At 36.1% G+C, this 18,571-nt stretch overlaps 1 pseudogene; it reads left to right on the top strand.

Moving 5' to 3' along the window:
- Nucleotides 1–13,916: 13,916 nt before the first annotated feature.
- The window catches only part of LOC113071012 (GRAM domain-containing protein 1B-like), a 34,921-nt pseudogene continuing 30,266 nt past the window's right edge, over nt 13,917–18,571 (top strand).

The following is an 18,571-nucleotide window of genomic DNA, read 5'->3' as shown; positions in this document are numbered from 1 at the left end:
CTGATGAACTTGTAGCACTTGCTTATGATTACTTGATTAGTGATCAAGAAATGCAGATATTTTATTTAGGGATGTAGGGTTTTTGTTATTATTATTGTTGTTTTTTTGTGATATTTAGTTGTACATGCTCATTTGCCGTCTTTTAACACAGAGAAGACATTACCTCATTTGAAGTTAATCTTTTAAATCACTAAGAAAAAAATTACTAGCACTGTTAATTATAATCTTTGGCAAATGTCAAAATAAATATCCATTCATACTGTACTATGTCAAAATATATTTAGCTTAATTTTAATATTATAATATTAAAATTGAGCTAAACATTTTTAATGAATGGATACTGATAATTGTAACATTACAACAAAGCGAAAGATTATTTATTTTGAGATTTTGTAAAGATGACAAATGGTTTGTTATGGGCTGGTGAGGTATAAATGCACGAGGACTAAGGAGATAAACAAAAAGTTATTTTAATTAGAATATTCAGGAGACAGGTAAATAAATCCACATTAGATCAACGAATTTAAAGAAAACTTTAAATAAGGCAGCTGATAAGGGGGAAAACTGGTGGAGGGAGTTAACTAATAATGACTAATGAGCAAATTAATCAAAAACCACAGAAACAAACAAGGAAGGAGAAAGGGAATCACAGAAAACTAAACCAAAACAGACCATGACCATAACATTATTATTGTATAAATCATTATTGTTTTTAAATATTAACTTAAAATGAGGTAATCTAACTATTTTACCCTAACCCACCCACACACACCCACGTACATATGTGACCCTGGACAACAAAACCAGTCATAAGGGTCAATAGTTAATTGAGAATATATGCATCATATGACAGCTGAATAAAGCTTTCCATTGATGTATGGTTTGTTAAGATATGGCACTATTTGGCTGAGATCTGGAATCTGAGGGTGCAAAAAAAATCTAAATATCGAGAAACTCGCCTTTAAAGATGTCCAAATGAAGTTCTTAGAAATGCATATTACTAATCAGCAACTAAGTTTTTATATATTTATGGTAGGACATTTACAAAATATCTTCATGGAACATGATCTTTAATTAATACCATAATGATTTTAGGCATAAAAGAAAAATCGATCATTTTGATCCATATGTTTTTTTGGCTATTGCTAAAAATATATGACAGGGACTTTAGACTGGTTTTGTGGTCCAGGGTCACATATATATTTTGAGATTTGAATTGAAAAATGATGTCAGGATGTATAATAAATAAAGTATACATTGTCTTTTAAATTTTTTTAGGACCCCATTTATACAACACCAGTTTTCATTTTCTTATTAATGTGTTCATGTCAAAATGCATGCGTTTAGGGTTTTGGGAAGTGAATGTCTGCCTACAGTAGGCTACATAAACTATATATAAAAAAATCTGTCTCTTGTTTAAATATATACAGTAGATTACATTATTGAACACCAGAGGGCAGCACTTGATTGACTGTCATACCAAGACCTTTAAAGGTATTTTACTATGCAAGAATTCAATTTATTCCATTATAACACTGAACTTTTAATTTACTGGATAAATATGTCCATCTAACTGTAAAAGAAATAAAAGGAGGGCCAGAGACAAGCATGCATGTGGCATTTTCATCATGGTGAATCTAGTCAGTGACTCAGAAATAATTGAACTGAATGAGGTCATAATAAGTAAATAAATAAGTTGCATAAACATACTTAAGCTATTTAACAGAATTTTCTGAAAAAAGGTATTTTTTTAGTGACAGCTGTCAATCTGATCTAATGCGCAACGCAAATGCACAGCAATGTGGAGTGAAGCCCAGTCAAGTGCAAACGCCTGCTAGCAGCCCACAGTACAGTGACTGTACGACCTTTATCGATTTAACCGCTGTCATTGTGAACGGCCCTTGAGACTGAGACTAGTGCAGAGATGCACTGAAGCTTCCTCTGATTCCACTTCTGGTGGTTTTTGAAAATATATAAAACAATGTAATGTTTATAATCATTGCCCAAAGTTATAACCGATCCTTTTTTAGCTTCACCAATGGTGTCATTTCTAAGTTGGGCTGAAAGTGGTCACGCTGTTATGTGTCATTTTCCCTTTTTCAGTTCATGAATGTGCCATTGGCCCCAAAAGCAAACACTATCTCACACATTAAGCTTAACGCCGGTGGTGGCTGACTATGAATTTCACATTTCAATTTCACAGCATTTTAAGGTGGCGGAAGCTTTAGAAACATCACCCCATGAGGGATACTGTATAAGATTATGCTGTCTGATCCAATATCGTTTAAGATGTCGAGTGAGTTCCTGTAGCTGCTCGGAGCTGGGAAGCTTTTAACTTGACCGTGGAACCATTGAGCACAGAATAATGTACCACAATAATTACACTGATGTTTGAAAGTTTGGGGTCAACCAGATTTTTTTAAAAGAAATTAATAGTTTTATTAAGAAAGGGATTGATCAAACGTGATAGTAAACAACTTTTTGATAATGTTACAAAAGATGTCTATTTGAAATTTCCGTTCATTAAAAAAAATTTTTTTTGCAACTTGTCATGCTAAATATTGTGTTAATATACAGTAGTGTACATTTATACATTTTAAAAATAAAAAAGGAATAAATAAAATTCTAAAATATAGGAAAAAAAAATAGGATGTTTACTGTATTTTTGATCAAATAAATGTTGCTTGGGTGGACAGTAGAGACATCTTTACAAACTTTTGAACAGTAGTGTTTTTATTTCTCTTTTTTGTTTTTAGTATCATGATTTATATGTCCTTTTAACACAACACGTAAGTGCTTCACACAAGACATTTTAGTTTTTAGGATTGCTGGTGCTGTTATAAACCTCGAATCTTGGCACCAAAGGTATTCTTTATGACACAGTGCAGTGCTTGAGTACTTGCCTCTTTAAATATTCATGACCTTTAGACAGTTAGAGAAACCTTCTTAATTTCGACAGAAAAAGAGATTGAGATTGCAGTGTTCCTACACTGTGGTTTCTTTTTTGATTGGGCCACAGTGGGATTTTGTACAAGTAGGTAAAAGCCACCAGGCACAAGATGAGAAAAAAACTCTTATTTTCTCTAAATCAGAGAGACACAGAGAGAAATATCAACCCTCAGTGAAGCTCCATTCAATGGGCTGCTCTTCTTCTGTGAATAATAAATGCTACTTTAATAACCTGCCAACAGTAGTTTTTTTGTTTTTGTTTTTTTGGGCAGAAGTGAAAGTAGAGGCAAGTTTGTCCTCCTCAATCTGGAAAAGGAACATTGTGTGGGATTCTGTTTATCATAATATGCTAATGGTGGAAATAAGGTCGAACCGTAGAACCTGAAGTCAGTTACACTTCCCTTAATTACACTTTGGAAATATCAACAAGCTTCAGCAACATCTGAAGAGAAACTCTTGGTTGGAGGCAAAAATAAACCTAATCCTTAACTGAGTGGTTTCTACAGTAAATGTGACTCTTGCGACTGTGACACCAGTTTTGTTTCTTTCACTTTCAGTTTTAAGTTCACCGAGGAGATCCTGGCCTTCAGAGTCAACCTGTGAACATCAGAGCTTCTTCTTTATATCAGGACATGTTCCTTTTGATAGAGAAATGCTTTTTAAAAAAGCAATAGAGGGTTTCAGTTAAAGCTTTGCTCCAGGATCTCTTGAGTTTACTGTCAACCAATAAGAGACAGCTCTGCACAAAACCTGTAACACCCTACAATGACAGACTTCTATTTTTAGCGCGCTCACAATCCCTTCTTGGTGGGTCTCAATATAAAGCCAAGCTCACTGTAAACATCTAACTCACCATCTGTAGTTGTATGGGAAGCCATAATATACTGTGCCATGTATAGGGATTCAGTGTATACTAAAATGAAATCTGTCCGTTCCTCTGTCCATGAATCGGTCCGTCAGCCATTTTTGGAGCTTGATGGTTCTAATCCACATTCCAGTGCATTGTATAGAAAAAATATGCAGAACAATCTACTAGACATATCCTTTTTTATTCCATGGAAGGGTGAATTAAATCTTAAAAGGGCTTGCTGTGTGTTTGAGATTCTCTTTGGATCTTTAGTCCCGTTGGGAGCTGGGAGATTCTTAAGGAATTTCTCAGGGATGCTCACGTCTTTATTTTCAACACTCATGTTGTGATCTGCATACTAATATTACTTCAGACTAGATGTATTCTCTGTGTGTTTGCACGTGTTTCTGCTCAATACATTTTAAAAGGGCTTGACATACTATGACAGTTCGATCCCTAGATACTTGAAACTCTTTTAAATGGTGCCAACTTATTTCTGTCTCACCCTGAAGAGTCAGTTTACCCACATCACAGAAATGAACCAATTCCAACCAAACCTGTGAGGACGATTTAGAGCTGCGTGAAGAATTTTGGAGTCAGTTTGGGATTCTGGACTCAATGCCTCGGTTAGGTGAATTCATTTATGAGAGATTTCTGTCTTTGGTGGTTTAGATCTTGATGCTCTCTCAAAAAACAGCACACTACAAACGTCATTTTAAAATATGTACCGTATTTTCCGGACTTTAAGGCACACTCTTCTTCATAGTTTGGCTGGTACTGCGACTTGTAGTCAGGTGCAACTTATTTATCAAAATTGATTTGACATGAACCGAGAGAAATGAACCAAGAGAAAACATTACCGTCTACAGCCGCGAGAGGGCGCTCTGTGCTGTGCTCAGTGCTCCTGTAGTCCACACTGAGCACAAGGGGCAAGGAACTCGACCGGAAGTTGAAGTCGGGTGGGGGCTGCCATCTTTTAGCAGAACTTCACTTGCGTTAGCACTCCCATTGACTCCCATTCATTTTGGCGTCACTTTGACAGTGAATAACTTTACATCTGAGGCGTTTAAAGACTCTGTTTGTCCATTATTTATTTCTAAAGATACACGACAATATATAAAGGGCTCCATTACCTTCTATGTTACATTATGGCCCCGTATAAACAGTTTATGTAAAAAATAGGCTAACGATTGCGTCATAAACACTCGACTCTCTGTTGCATTACCGTACAGACAGGAGGAGAAGCTCGCAGGCAATTAACTTAATATGGCGTACTGGCGTTACATTTTAAAATACTATAAAAAATAATTAATCAGAATACTTACTCCTGCTCACTCACGACAAAGAACTCCCCGCTCAAGCTCGCCGTCTCTGCAAGATTAACGATGGCAGTTTTCACGCACAGCCACTTAGAAGATTTACATCTGGCAGACAGATTGCTGACGTCGTCAAGCTTCGTTTGAGTCTGCGCGTCAGAAACGGAAGTGCTAAAAAACGCTAAAACTGGGCTTCATTCGTCTCAATTGAGTTCCAATGGGGTCGCTGTGTCCATTTCTTTTACTGTCTATGACTGAGCAGCATAGAGCGCCATCTCGTGGCTGGAGACGGTAATGTTTTCTCTTGGTTATAAATAAATGCGACTTATAGTCCGGTGTGACTTATATATGTTTTTTTCCTCGTCATGACGTATTTTTGGACTGATGCGACTTATACTTAGGTGCGACTTATAGTCCGAAAAATATGGTACCTAAGATTGCACTTTTTTTTTTAATTCCAGAATTAAAATTAATTAAAAGTTCAAGATTTAAACATAATAAATCAGTATAAATCCCACATTCATACAAGGGACTGGTAGCAAAAGAATAAACAAAAAATCCTAGTAGAATAGTAAGAATACTTAAAGCAATAGTTATTTTCAGATCATATATATTTTATATCTTAGTTTTAACATTTTAAATAATGTATTTATTTAATATATTTGATGTGTTAATATTTTATGCGCATTTGTTAATTAAATGTTTATTTATTGGCAAATTGTTTAAAAACGTAAAGCTCACGGGTTTATTCTAAAACAAAAAGAAAATCAGTTGGCAGGTAGTTAAGAGCAAAATGAATGCTAAAAATGTAATTATTTGTATTAATCATTTTTAAAATGAATCACTATTACAACGAACGTCATAACGTCAGTTGACCTTGTTCAGTGTATCTTAAATAAAATAAAATAAAATGTTTTTCATGTTCTAAATGTCTGTGAATTTCCCGAGTGCAGCTGTACAACTGTAAAAGAGAGACAGAGCCCGGCAGGTTTAAGTGTGTTTATGAGAGAAGTAACGGAAGGAGAACAGAACACCTGGAGACAAAGAGAGAGAGGGAGAGATCGCTGCGCTGACTGGGCAGCAGTGTGACATGTGCTCAGTGTCTCGTGAATAAGTGCTGCACCGTTTCTTTCCGTGTGGGCTTAATACAGTTTGACGGAGACCTCTCAGTTGTGCGGAGAGAAAAGTGGAGGCTGTTGCACACACGTTGACGTGTTGTTTAACACGGTTGGGGTCAGGTAACGGTAAAGCGTTTTTATCCAAATGCTGTGCATGTCCAGATTACTGTTTGCATGTAAATTGATCTTATTGGGTTGGGGTTTACATGCATGTTGCTTTGGGGCTCCAGTTCACTTTCACTTCTATGTGTGTGTGTTGATGGAGCTTGACTCTAGAGTGCATTCCTCCACTGCTCTAGAGTGCAATCAGTCTGTAACATTTAAAAATTCATGCACATCTTTAATGAAGGTCATGTTTTGAACCGTCCTCTGCTGGCACAGCAATGGAACATGTTAGCTCAACTGCCTGAGGAGGAAGATCATATTTTCTTTTTTTTTTAGACTGTCAGGAATCCGTCCGATGCCCTGTGAGGTCTTGTATCGATAAAAAAACAGCGCATTGTTCTGATGGACTTTATTGTTCGGCTCGTTACCTCTCTCCCCGCCTCTCTTCAGCATTTTGAGACTCTGTGTTATTCTGCATCATGCTGGGCAAACACATTTCGAACCCTCTGGCAGATTCTTCTTCCATATTCATGAGATGACGTGTTTTATGTCCCTGAATGCAGGCTAATGTCTGTGGCCTCCCGCTGAGGTCATTGTGTCCACGTCTCGGCTGCCCAGCTGTTGGAGACAGGGACGGTCCTGCGTCCATGCAGATGAGTTGACTTGAGATAGATGTCACTGCACGTCTGACATTGCTTATCATTTTGATGATGCCTTTTCATATCGTTATCATATTGCTTACTTTAAAGACGTTTTCGATAATGGAAGTCTGATGATGTGACATTTGACAGAAGGGCCTTCTAGAGGACTTTAAATGTGCAAAAGAAATTGTCCAAGTAACATCAAAATGTATTTATACCGTGCTTTTTACAGTTTACATGATTTCAAATCAGCTTTACAAAAAATCATGTTTTAAATATCTTAATATTTTCATGTCTTCGCAGATAAGATATGGCACTTATTATACAGTAGTTAACATTTTACAAAGATACAAGCGTTCAAGCAGTACAGTATAGTATATTTGCCTTTTTTAATGGAGTCTCTTATGCTCACCAACTGTATAATTGTGTATTATTTCTAATATTGGTTTCCTATTTTAATATACAGTGAAATATATTTTATTTAAGTGATGCATTGCTGAATATTCATCAGGCTTTAGTGTCACATGATCCTTCAAAAATCATTCTAATATGCTGATCTATTATCAGTGTTAAAACTGTTGTGCTGCTTAATATTTTTTGGAACCATTTTCATTTTGGATACATTTTTCTTCGATTCTTTATATTCTTTTTATCAATAAAAAGTAAAAGAGAATAGCATTTATTTAAAAAAAATATATTTTCTATCAATATAAGTCTTTTCTAACACTTTTTGTCAATTTAACACATCCTTGCTGAACAGAAGTATTCATTTCTTTAAAAAAAAAAAAAACAATTTACTGACCCCAAACTTTTGAATAGTAGAGTATATTGTAACACAATTTATATTTTGGATAAACTCTGTTCTTTTTAACTTTTTATTTTATTTATTAAATCCTGAAAAGGTATCACAGGCCCCACAAAATATTAAGCAGCCCAGGATCGAGTGTTCAGAGGACCTTAGCTTGTATTGAACCCAACACATTTATTTAAATGTCTATAGGGGCTCAATTTATTGATTTATATTTATTTATTTAAAGACATTTATTTAAAAAAAAAAATGCAAAAAAAATTGCTAATTCTGTCATCATTTACTGAAACCTGTCATCATACCAAACTGTAAACCTCCCCATTTTGTCTAGTGTTGTTTTGACCCCCACTGCATTTCATTTTATGGACAAATAGTGCTATCGTGCAGTCAATGATTTGCTCATATTTCGCCTGGTGCTGAATAGACCTTGATTTCTCTACAAGGGGGACCGTTTCATAACATTTAGACATCACACAACTGTAATGGTTGAATTTTATTTCGCTACTCATGCTGACAATATTTTTACCTTGCCTTCTTGTGATGTGATGTGCTTTGTGTTAAATTTACACAGATTTAGTAAAATTCTGGAGCTGTTAAATGCTTCAGGTTAGCTCATTTATAAAATGACATCAAACAAAAGGCATTTCTGATAATTTTTTCGATTGTATAGGTGATATTTTCATTAAAAGTTAATGAATAAATGCAGCAGCATTTTACCAACTAGCAGCTTTCTGAAGTGAGCCTGGTCTTTTCAAGCATGACTCAGAATTGACAAACGTTTGAAAAGCACTGTCAGTCAAATGTACTTCAGCTCCCAGCAATCATGTATCCAGAGAGCGGCTGCTTTGTTTTATAAATGCACCATTGGCTTGTCAAATACTAAACAAAGCATTGCATTGCAGACTATTGCTCTTTTGCAGCTCATGCCGGGACATTTTTAGGTTCATGCTCACACATTCAGTATGGTTGGAGACTCCCAAAGCTTCCCTTTTTAAGTTCCCAAAACATCACTTTAGACTTTGGGAATGGTTGTCATGGTAACATTGCATTGAGTATTATGTTTTTTAATAAGATGATTGGACAGAGCTTGGTTGCAAAGAGGCAAAAACTCAATCCATCCCCTTCAAGCTTCATTCAAGTCCTGTGTAAGTTTGTTGAACTTGTCATCAGGAATCAGGATCAGGATGTGCATGCATGTATTTGCAGCTGTGGAATTTATATAAGTTTTTTTTTTTATTTTTTTTATTGAAGCTTATATGAATATATTATAGAAAATCGACATTATTTTAGATAATCTTCATTTGCTTCATTTTCTCAGTTTTGCAGTCTTGCAGTGTAAAATTCATTTTAAATGTTTTAAAACTTAATGTAAATAATGGCTGTTTAAATTGACCACTACAGATGTGTAACTCTCTCAGAATTACTAATTTTTAATTATTAGTTCTGTATTACTACATATAAACCAAACTGAATTCATTATATTAAGTTTTTTAAATAAAAAAAAATGAAATAAATGTTAACTAAATTTAAAATGAATAAAAATAGATGGTGTTATTTTAAATAAAGCTTAAATCAAATCAAATAAAATAAGCATATTAGATGAAAAACTAAACCTTAAAAAACAGAAACCAAAATTAGTTACTTTGGCAACTAATTTAATTTAAAGTAATGAAAAAGAACAAAATTACTAAAACTAAGATGACTGAAACCAAAAAATATTAAAATGAAAGAGTATATATAAAATAAATATTGGGGGGAAAAAATAGAACAACAACAACAAAAAAACAATGCTGGTGATTTTGTTTTTCTTTTTGTAATATAAAAAAAGAATGTACCACAAAATAGTTTTAAATAAAGGACAATATAATAAGTTGCTTGTAGTTCTCAGGGTGTGTAAGTAAGAGTAAAAGTAAGCTAATGATGGAGCAGTTAGAAACCCCTGGAAACATGTCTAACTCAATGACACTGTGACTGGCAAGTCTATGACAGGATATGACACGTGAACTGGCAGTGACTTCCCACTCAGTGCACATGCTGTCAGGAGCATTTACCTTATTAGATGATTCCTATTTGTCTTTTCTCTGTCCAGTGCATCAGCTCATACTATCGTACAAAATGCAATGCACATTTCATTATCATCTGCCTCAAACATTGTGATTTTTGTTTTCTATTTATCTGTTTAGATTAAACAGAGTTTCAGTTCTTGTCCAGTCTTCCGGGTGCGGTGCCTTGGGGCCTTTTTGAGGTTGTTACTGCTAAATTATTCAAACAAACCTAATTTGATTATTCAGGAAGGCTCTCTGGGCATGATTTCCCTCTTTTTAACCGTTCAGGTTGAGTTTCAGAGGGAACCTGACATTGTGTGTGGGTTCTGTGCAGGAATCGTTTATTATGAACGACTGTTTAAAATGGTATAGTATAGTTTGGGGTTGATGTGATCATTTTATTGTCCGTGTGAAAATGTCTTACATTTTCTTATATGTGTGATGTGAATTGTCACTGAGAAGTGAAAGATGAAGTCAGAGTTATGAGGAACTACTTTCTTCTCGATGTCCGTGTTTTTCATTTAACATTGGTTTTATTTCAATTAAATGCTGATACTCTGGAGTTAATAATATTTTGTTGTAAAATTCATTACTTTTATTAAACAACTCTGAAATCAGGTTTGAATTCACGTAGGATACAGATAATTAAGGTTAAAAAAGATCTGTTGATGATTATACAGTATACAATTTTTCTTTTAAACCCTGAATAAATCTTTATTTAAAAAGATTCCTTTCTGCATCATTACACCAAACATGTATTCCAGTTTTTTGTAATTATTTGAAGTGGTGGAGGATGTTTCTATAATGAACACAACTGTAAAAGCCACTGGGTTGAATGAACTCGAACACCCACATGCACTGCACTTGGAAGTAGTTTTTATGTAAGACCTTACATAACCTTTAAAAACCGAGTGAGTGAGAGCTGCAAAAAAAGCACAGTTTGACGTTGAAGATGAATGTGTGGGCTATTCCTGCCAGTACCTATTGAACTCTGTAACTAAAAAATGTGTATGCTCTTAGAAGACTTTTTGCAGAATCAGAATCAGAAACAGTTTTATTGCAAGTGTGAATGTGACGAATGTGAGTCTGAACAACATTGGACCCAATTAACTTTCATTGTATAGAAAAGACACAAATACAGTTTATACAAAGTGACATGACATTCAGCCAAGGATGGTGACCCATACTCAGAATTCGTGCTCTGCATTTAACCCATCCAAAGCACACACACACACTGTGAACACACACTCGGAGCAGTGGGCAGCCATTTATGCTGCGGCACCCGGGGAACAGTTTGGGGTTCAGTGCCTTGCTCAAGGGCACCTCAGTTGTGGTATTGCTGGCCCAAGACTCAAACCCACAACCCTAGGGTTAGGAGTTGGCCATAAGGAGCTTACCTGCAGTACTTTTCCTCTTGAGAGCCATCTTACCTCCGTTTGGAAAAGTAACAGTTCATATTCTAAACACCATTTCTTTGCACAACAGGTCAAACAGTCTTGATTTTGTGGGATGAGTCTTTATAAAATGTACAATTTGTGTTGCTGTTTGAAACACTGCGTTCAGCCCCACCGGAAGAGTTTTTGCTCCAATGGCCTGTCCGTGAATCATACAGTGGGTGAAATGAATGTGCGGAGCTATTTCTCGAACCAAAGCAGTGAGTCCTTTATTTTTCCCTAACACTGATCCCGCTCTGTCTGTGCACATACAGAAACAGTTGTCCCAACAAAGACCAGGTTCATTCAGTTTACCACTGAGTTTTTTGAAAATATCTCTTCCTGTGCATGTTTTTTCCGGTGCTGAGTAAAATGGAAGATCCTCAAGCAACTTTCTCTATGACGGTAGCAGACAAATACAAGTAGTTGGGAGGAGTTTGTGATGTCTGTAAATTCCATTCTTTATTCTCTCAAATAGCTGACATTTGACGTTGGTTGCCATTTTGGTAATACGCCGGCTTGTGGTGTTGTATGATTGTGGAATTTGTTCAACACCACTTGCATACTTATCTCCAAACATAGTTTTACAGATGGCCATTGCTGCTGGATGAATGAGGCTCTCTGCAATTGTATGAGGCTTTTTGGCCTTGGCAACTACAGTAAATGCGTCGTCTCATATGAAGCATTAAACGCTTTTACTGGTAGAGTGGTTTGGGTGGTAAGGTTTTTTTTTTTGTTTTGTTTTTTGTACCTGTTAATGCGGATTCTTTATGGCGAAAAAAGTCAACTGGTTTATCCTTTAACTTTGAATGTTTGATTTGTAAGTGACTTATCAGTTTCACATGCAGGTTTCAAACTCTGAACATACAACACATCGTGGCCATTGTTCATTATTAATTGTGGTGCACATGAATTTGTATTTTATGTACTGTTGGTCACACTTCCGTCGCTTTGATGCACACAGGCCTTTGGTTTTTGCAATTAATCCTTTCTTTGTGGATATCCCTGTTGACGTGGAGGGATCGTCATCAGTTTGAAGTCGCAATGCTTCAGTTGGGAACTCCGCTTCTTTTTTGTCAGATGGTTCACCTTTTTACCTTCACTGGTATTAATCTTAAAAGCCACTGGATCATTTTGTTTTGACTTTTTCTCAAACTCTATTGCACCAACTCTGCTCTAACAGATGCGTGAGAATTAGCTGCGTTACTAATCAGATTGCCTCCTAGTGGATTCCTAAAAAATTATAGCTCGTATTCATTATTACTTGGGTGTATGCCTCAGGGTCTCGCATGCCCCACAGGTTGAAAACCCCTGGTGTAGTGAATAAATACATCAGGAAAGTTATGGTGTGGTGATTGAAAACTGTCACACACAAAACAGACAGGAGCAGCCATCTGCCAAATAAATCCAGCATCCTGTGGCTTGATGTTCCTCAGCCAGTTAAAGAGACTCCCCAAGGATAATGCTTTGAAGCAAATTTGTTAGAAAATATCGGCATACTATAAATAAGTCAAAGACTCATAGTGCAACAAAGTAAACAATATAATGAAAAGAAGCAGGATCTATTGACGCTCTTGGGTATGATGTTAGATTTGCTGGTGTATTTTTTTACGATTTTGTGTAGCTCATCAATCATGACAGTATGAAAAACGTAAAAACTCATAACTGATGGTAGGAAGATTTGTCATCTTTTTATGAAGGCTACTGTGAAGTTCCTCATGTCTGAATCAAACAACATTGAGCTATCTTGATTAAAAGACCTTATGTGTAATTTCTTTAATGAACTGTACTTTAGTCTTCATTTGCATAAAACTAAATAGGGTAGAAGATTAAATAATGTTACTTAATGAAGATTAGGTTACAATTACAAGATGGATTACCTATTAGTGCTGTTAGTAATTTCTGTCATGCCAAATTTGCAAAAGTTTTTTTTTACCTTTACAGATTTACAGTATCTCCTGCGGTGAGAATGTGCTTTTATGATTTCACGTCAGTAATGAAGGTGGTTGTACATTTTGATTAGAATTTCCTCCAGGCAAGATATGTGCTAACCGCGTTTTTGGATGATAGGCTAGGCTACATTTTTGTAAGTATTACTGGCTGTCAAGATGTGCTTGTAATATTTTTACCTCAGCTTTAAAAGGTTGTAGTACGTTTTTGACGAGGATTTCCGACAAAAAATGTGTTTGTCATAATTTTCGTCATTAATTAAGATGGATTTGTACATTTTTCATTCGTTTTTACTGATGTTACATCAGTATGTTGAAAATTCTACCTAACAATGAACGACGTTTTGAAAAGTAGTTCGTTTTGAGAAAGAAGCTCGTTTCTTTAGTAAATCACGACAGTTTAAATTGTCGTATATTCAGCGTTAGGCTAGTATGTTTTACTTGACTGCTGCAGTAAGGAAACCTCTTTTGAACGATGAGCCTGCTAGTGCTTTTATGCTGAGAGATCCGGGGCGTCTCAATCTCAGTAAGAGGGGTGATTTCCAAAGCTCAGTCTACGTATATGACACATCCGATCGTTTTTTTTGTTTTTATTTCCACACAAATATTTTTAATCTGTTTTATTTCGCTTATAATAAACCCAGTTTACGTTATCCTGTAAAACGACATTTAATTTGTTTCTGCGCGACAACTCTCCCCATCAATCGGAGTGGATTTGTCCGGTGAAAAGGAAACGTGAAGATCATAACGGAACAGTGTGGGAATAAACGCTTAAGTTTCTCATTCATTCCTGCTATTTAAAACTGAAAGACAGAGACGGCATATTAAAAACGAAGGTTTTGGTTACTTGAAATGTAAAAGGTAAGATTTTCCTCATTACTGTTTAGTGCATGTTTTCAACTTTTTATTTGTACCGTTAAGGATTGTTTACAGATCAATATACTATTTTATAGAGTATTGTTTCCACTTAAAACAATAATAGATAGCATTTCTTCACAGGAAATATTGTTGTGCTCTTCGGTTTTGCAGAATAAATTTTTAACTTTGCTTTCTGGTACCTTTCTCTATAGTGCTTATGATTTGGTTTCTCGGGTAGCCTATCAAACTTATAATAATAAATAATAACGCATAACAAGTCTTACAAAAAGTACGTGGCAGTACTAATGTACAATGGTAACAGATTTAGTTACATGTTACATTCATAATTCATAAGTTATGACACTGAAATTAGCGTACCACATTTTTGCATGAAATGCCCAAGGTATTACTATTGGACCAGGTTCAAAACCCCTTGTGCCATAGTACATTTTATAAGTGAAAACAGGTATAGATAGAGTCATAAATTATAATACAGTTCACACCAAAATGTGATTTATATGCATGTTTAATGGATTGTGGGAAAAAGTTAAGCCTCATTTTAGAGCCTTACATTTTAAAGCTTTTCAAAGTCAGATATTTACTGTACAGGTTATGCAGTGTGGCACGGTGTGCACCTTCCAGAGCCCCTCACATGGGGAACATGGTAGGATTTGTTTTGCATATAATTGAAGAAGTCTAAGAATGCATAACTCATGTATTTGGCATTTACTGCTGAGGACAAGACAACAGGGACATATTTTTATTTAAAAAAAAAAATAATACTAATAAAAAAAAGCTCACTGGCCATCTCCAGTGGAGCAGTAACAGCAGTGATCTAACAGTGTGTGGCAGGTAGGGTTCAGTCAGCAGATTGTGTGTTGTGATGAGCAGGCAGATGGGCAGCCCGTGAGTGTGTGTCTGCTCTCAGTGGGTGGCGGCTTACTGCACTTCCTGCTGTAAGATGAACTCGTCTTGCATGTTTATGCCTCACTTCCTTATACACGCCTGAAGTGCAGCGCTACATGATGCCTGTTATATTAACACTGACACGCATGACTGGCTCTAAATGTATTTTTAATTTTTTTTGGGTCATATCCTGAGGAATCAAGCTTCTTCGATTTTTTTTTCGATAAGAGTTGTTGTACTATGAAAACATACTGTAACTGTCAGAACTCAAAACTTCCTCCCCAGTGATAAAAACTGTTCTTTTTTTTTTTTTTGTAATTTAGTGGAACTTAGTGGTTTTAGGGGAAGAAACATAAATGCATAAATATACACTACCGGTTTGGAATAATTAGGATTTCTTAAAAAACATTTTTGAAAGAAGTCCCTTATGCCCACCAGTGGTTTATTTATTTGATCAAAAATAATAATACTGAAAAATATTATTACAATTTAAATAACAAATTTCTATTAAAATTAAAGATGTAATGTATTCCTGTGATAAAAGCCAAAATTTTCAGCATCATTATAGTCTTTGCTGTCAAATGATCTTTCAGAAATCTTTCTTATATTCTTACTTGGTGGGCATTTATTATCGGTTACTATTGTTTCCCAATTATCACTAGTGGTTCTTATTATTAATGTTGAGTTTTTCAGTAATACTCCAGAGCAGAGCAGGAAAAAGCATGTGTGTGAGAAAACAAAATATGTCATTTTTGCTAACTAATAGTGATTGATTTGCTTTGCATGTTGTCACTTCTGTGTAGTCTTTTCTGTAAAGTCCTAATGTTTTGTGTAGATGATTATGTGCATGCATAGAATCTTTCCACCTAGAACAGTGGTTCTCAAACACACCTGATTAAATCAAAACTAACAATTTTCAAACAAATAAATACATTATTGATGCACTTCTGCCAATCGAAAAGTAATAATGTGTGTTAAAAACTTTTAAATGCACACATCTTTATAGAAAAAATGTATTTAAATAAAACAATCAACATTTTCCAGTGTTTGGGAACTGCTAATCTAGTAGATCCTTTGACCTTCGTCTGACCTCTAGGGAGCTATGCTGAATTTCTGGACAGAAGGTTTTTAAAAGAAATCTTCTGTAAGTCCCAACATGTCAACAGTGAGCCATCTCACAGGAAGTGCTGAACTTAGCTCAGGCCAGGTGTGGACTCGCTGAGCTCTTTGATCTTCATCTGTACTTGCTTCTGGACTCATGTAAGACCGAGCAGAAGCAGAACCATGTCAGAAACCCTCCAGCTGCCCGCGCTGCAGATCCAGGGCCCGGTAGACGGTGAGTGCAATGTATGCAAGGTGGATCCGGCCCTGTCCAGCTCGTCCAGCCCGTCTCTGCGGCGCAAGCGCTTTAAAATGCACCGTATGAAGAACGTCATGAGCGAGAAGGAGCAGCTGGAGAAGGAACAACTTCAGCGTTCCGGGAGTAAGGAGTACCTGCAGCTTCCGTCTATTGAGATCACGCCATCCAGCGATGAGGACGCAGCGTGGTCGAGTTGTTCCACCCCTAGTGCCTCACCCCAACGCAGACGCTTCCTCCTGCGCAAGTGGCTGCGAGGAGGCGAGAAAAAAGAGCACGGCAGTGAGAGCAGGTCTGTATGAGCACGAGACCGAACCCTCCTGCACTGCCTGATCTCAGCACACAAACACATCCATCCTTCATTTCCGCTGTCCATCATGATTAATGTGCACCACTTCATTTAAGTCTTCTTGCTCTGATAAATTAGCAATAGCAGACCTTTGTGTTTCATGTGTGTGCATGAGTGTCTTTTTCCCTGTTCTCTCTGAAGGGACTGAAGTCTCTGCTGTGACATTCATAGGCTGGAGGGAAGAACAAGCAGCCGCCTGCTGCTGCCAGGAACGCTGACAGGAGTTTGTCTAGGGACGTCTTAAATATTCATAACTCTCGCTGGCTTTTAATAGACAAAAAACACAACATGGAGTATATATGTTTCTGCTTTGACCTAAACATTTACTTCAAGCAGCCTTAACATTAGCTGAAATTAGATCGGAAGTACACCACCAGTCAAAAGTATGGACACACTTGACTGAATTTATGATCTTGATTGTTCATAAATTATTAATTGATCAAATAGAAAATAGCTGGAACAAGGCATTTTATTCTTACAGCAAAAAAAATTATCCTCCTCAATCACGTGTAAGATTTATTATTTTTTTGCATCCATTGCATACCCATTGTTTTTGAAAGAGGTCCCTTTTGCTCTCCAAGGCTGCATTAATTTATCAAAAATGCAGTAAAATGTATTACTTTGAAATATTATTTCAATTTACATAAAATAACTGTTTTCCATTCTATGATTATTTGAAAAAGTTTAATTTTCAGCATCATTACTACAGTCTTCAGTGTCACGTCATCCTTCAGAAATCATTCTAATAGGCTTTTTTTTTTTGGTGCTCATGAAACATGTTTTATGATTAGCAATGTTGAAAACAGTTGTGCTGCTTAATGTTTTTCTAGAATTCTTTGATGAAGGTGAAAGAAAAAAAAACATTTGTTTGAAAAATTTTGTAACTGTAAAAGTCTCTACTTTCACTTTTGATCCATTTAATGCATCATTGAATAAAAGTATTCATTTCTTTTAAAAAAAAATTGTTTGGTCACTTTATAATTCTCATACTTATGTTTGTCATTTCAGATATTGTCTGACTTTACTGTCATTCTAAAATGTGGAAAATACCTCTAATAAAGGATGAGTAAGTGTGTAAACTTTTAACTGGTAGTGTACAGGGATTTTGAGGTTAGATGTTTGGCATGAATCAGCTGTGTACTGTAGTCTGTAAGCTGTCAAGTGTTTGCTGGTATAAACCACTTTTAAATAGACCAGTGTTTATCAATGTAGGGCTCTGGTATGTTGATCTGTCGGGTCGTTTTGTCACCCGCTTCCTTTTCATGCAATATGAAAGAACTCGGGGGAACCACTTCTGTGATTGAATGCACAGGATGTTTTTCTGTCGTTTCTTTTCTTAAGTCTACATTGCACACTGTACTTGATCATCATGTCAAGGTTAACTGGTTAAATGCATGTATTGTTGTGTTGTTGTATAACACTTGTCAAATAGAACACTCTCTACTGTCCTCTAGTGGAAAAGTGTAAATGGTCTCCTTAAAATATCTTGTATAAGACACTTGATGGAAGTCTGTAAACTGACAAACAGTGAACTGTTAAACTATATGCACATTGTGTGTTGATCTTGTATGTTATGTTTGAGCATTTTTTTTTGTTACTGTAATTAAAAACATCACTGTGTGTCCAAACTCACCTTCTGTTGTCTCAATCTCAGTATGAGTGGACATGTGGTGTGTATGTGTGTATTTGTTGTGTTATGATTGTAATGTGACGCTCTGTGTTACAGCAGTCAGCAGAGCAGCCTGCAGAGCAGCCATGAGGAAGAGTCCACACGCTACCTGAGCCCCAACACCCGTGACGACAGGTACACACTCTGAGCTGCTTTAGATCTCATTGGCATTGGCAGTGGCTTTTACATGTTAAAGTACCTGGAAGCTGAGGCATTTATCT

This window comes from Carassius auratus, unplaced genomic scaffold (genome assembly GCF_003368295.1).
Source record: "Carassius auratus strain Wakin unplaced genomic scaffold, ASM336829v1 scaf_tig00005678, whole genome shotgun sequence".
Lineage (NCBI taxonomy): Eukaryota > Metazoa > Chordata > Actinopteri > Cypriniformes > Cyprinidae > Carassius > Carassius auratus.
Note: the sequence above shows the minus strand (reverse complement) of the source record. Positions and strands in the feature narration are given on the sequence as shown.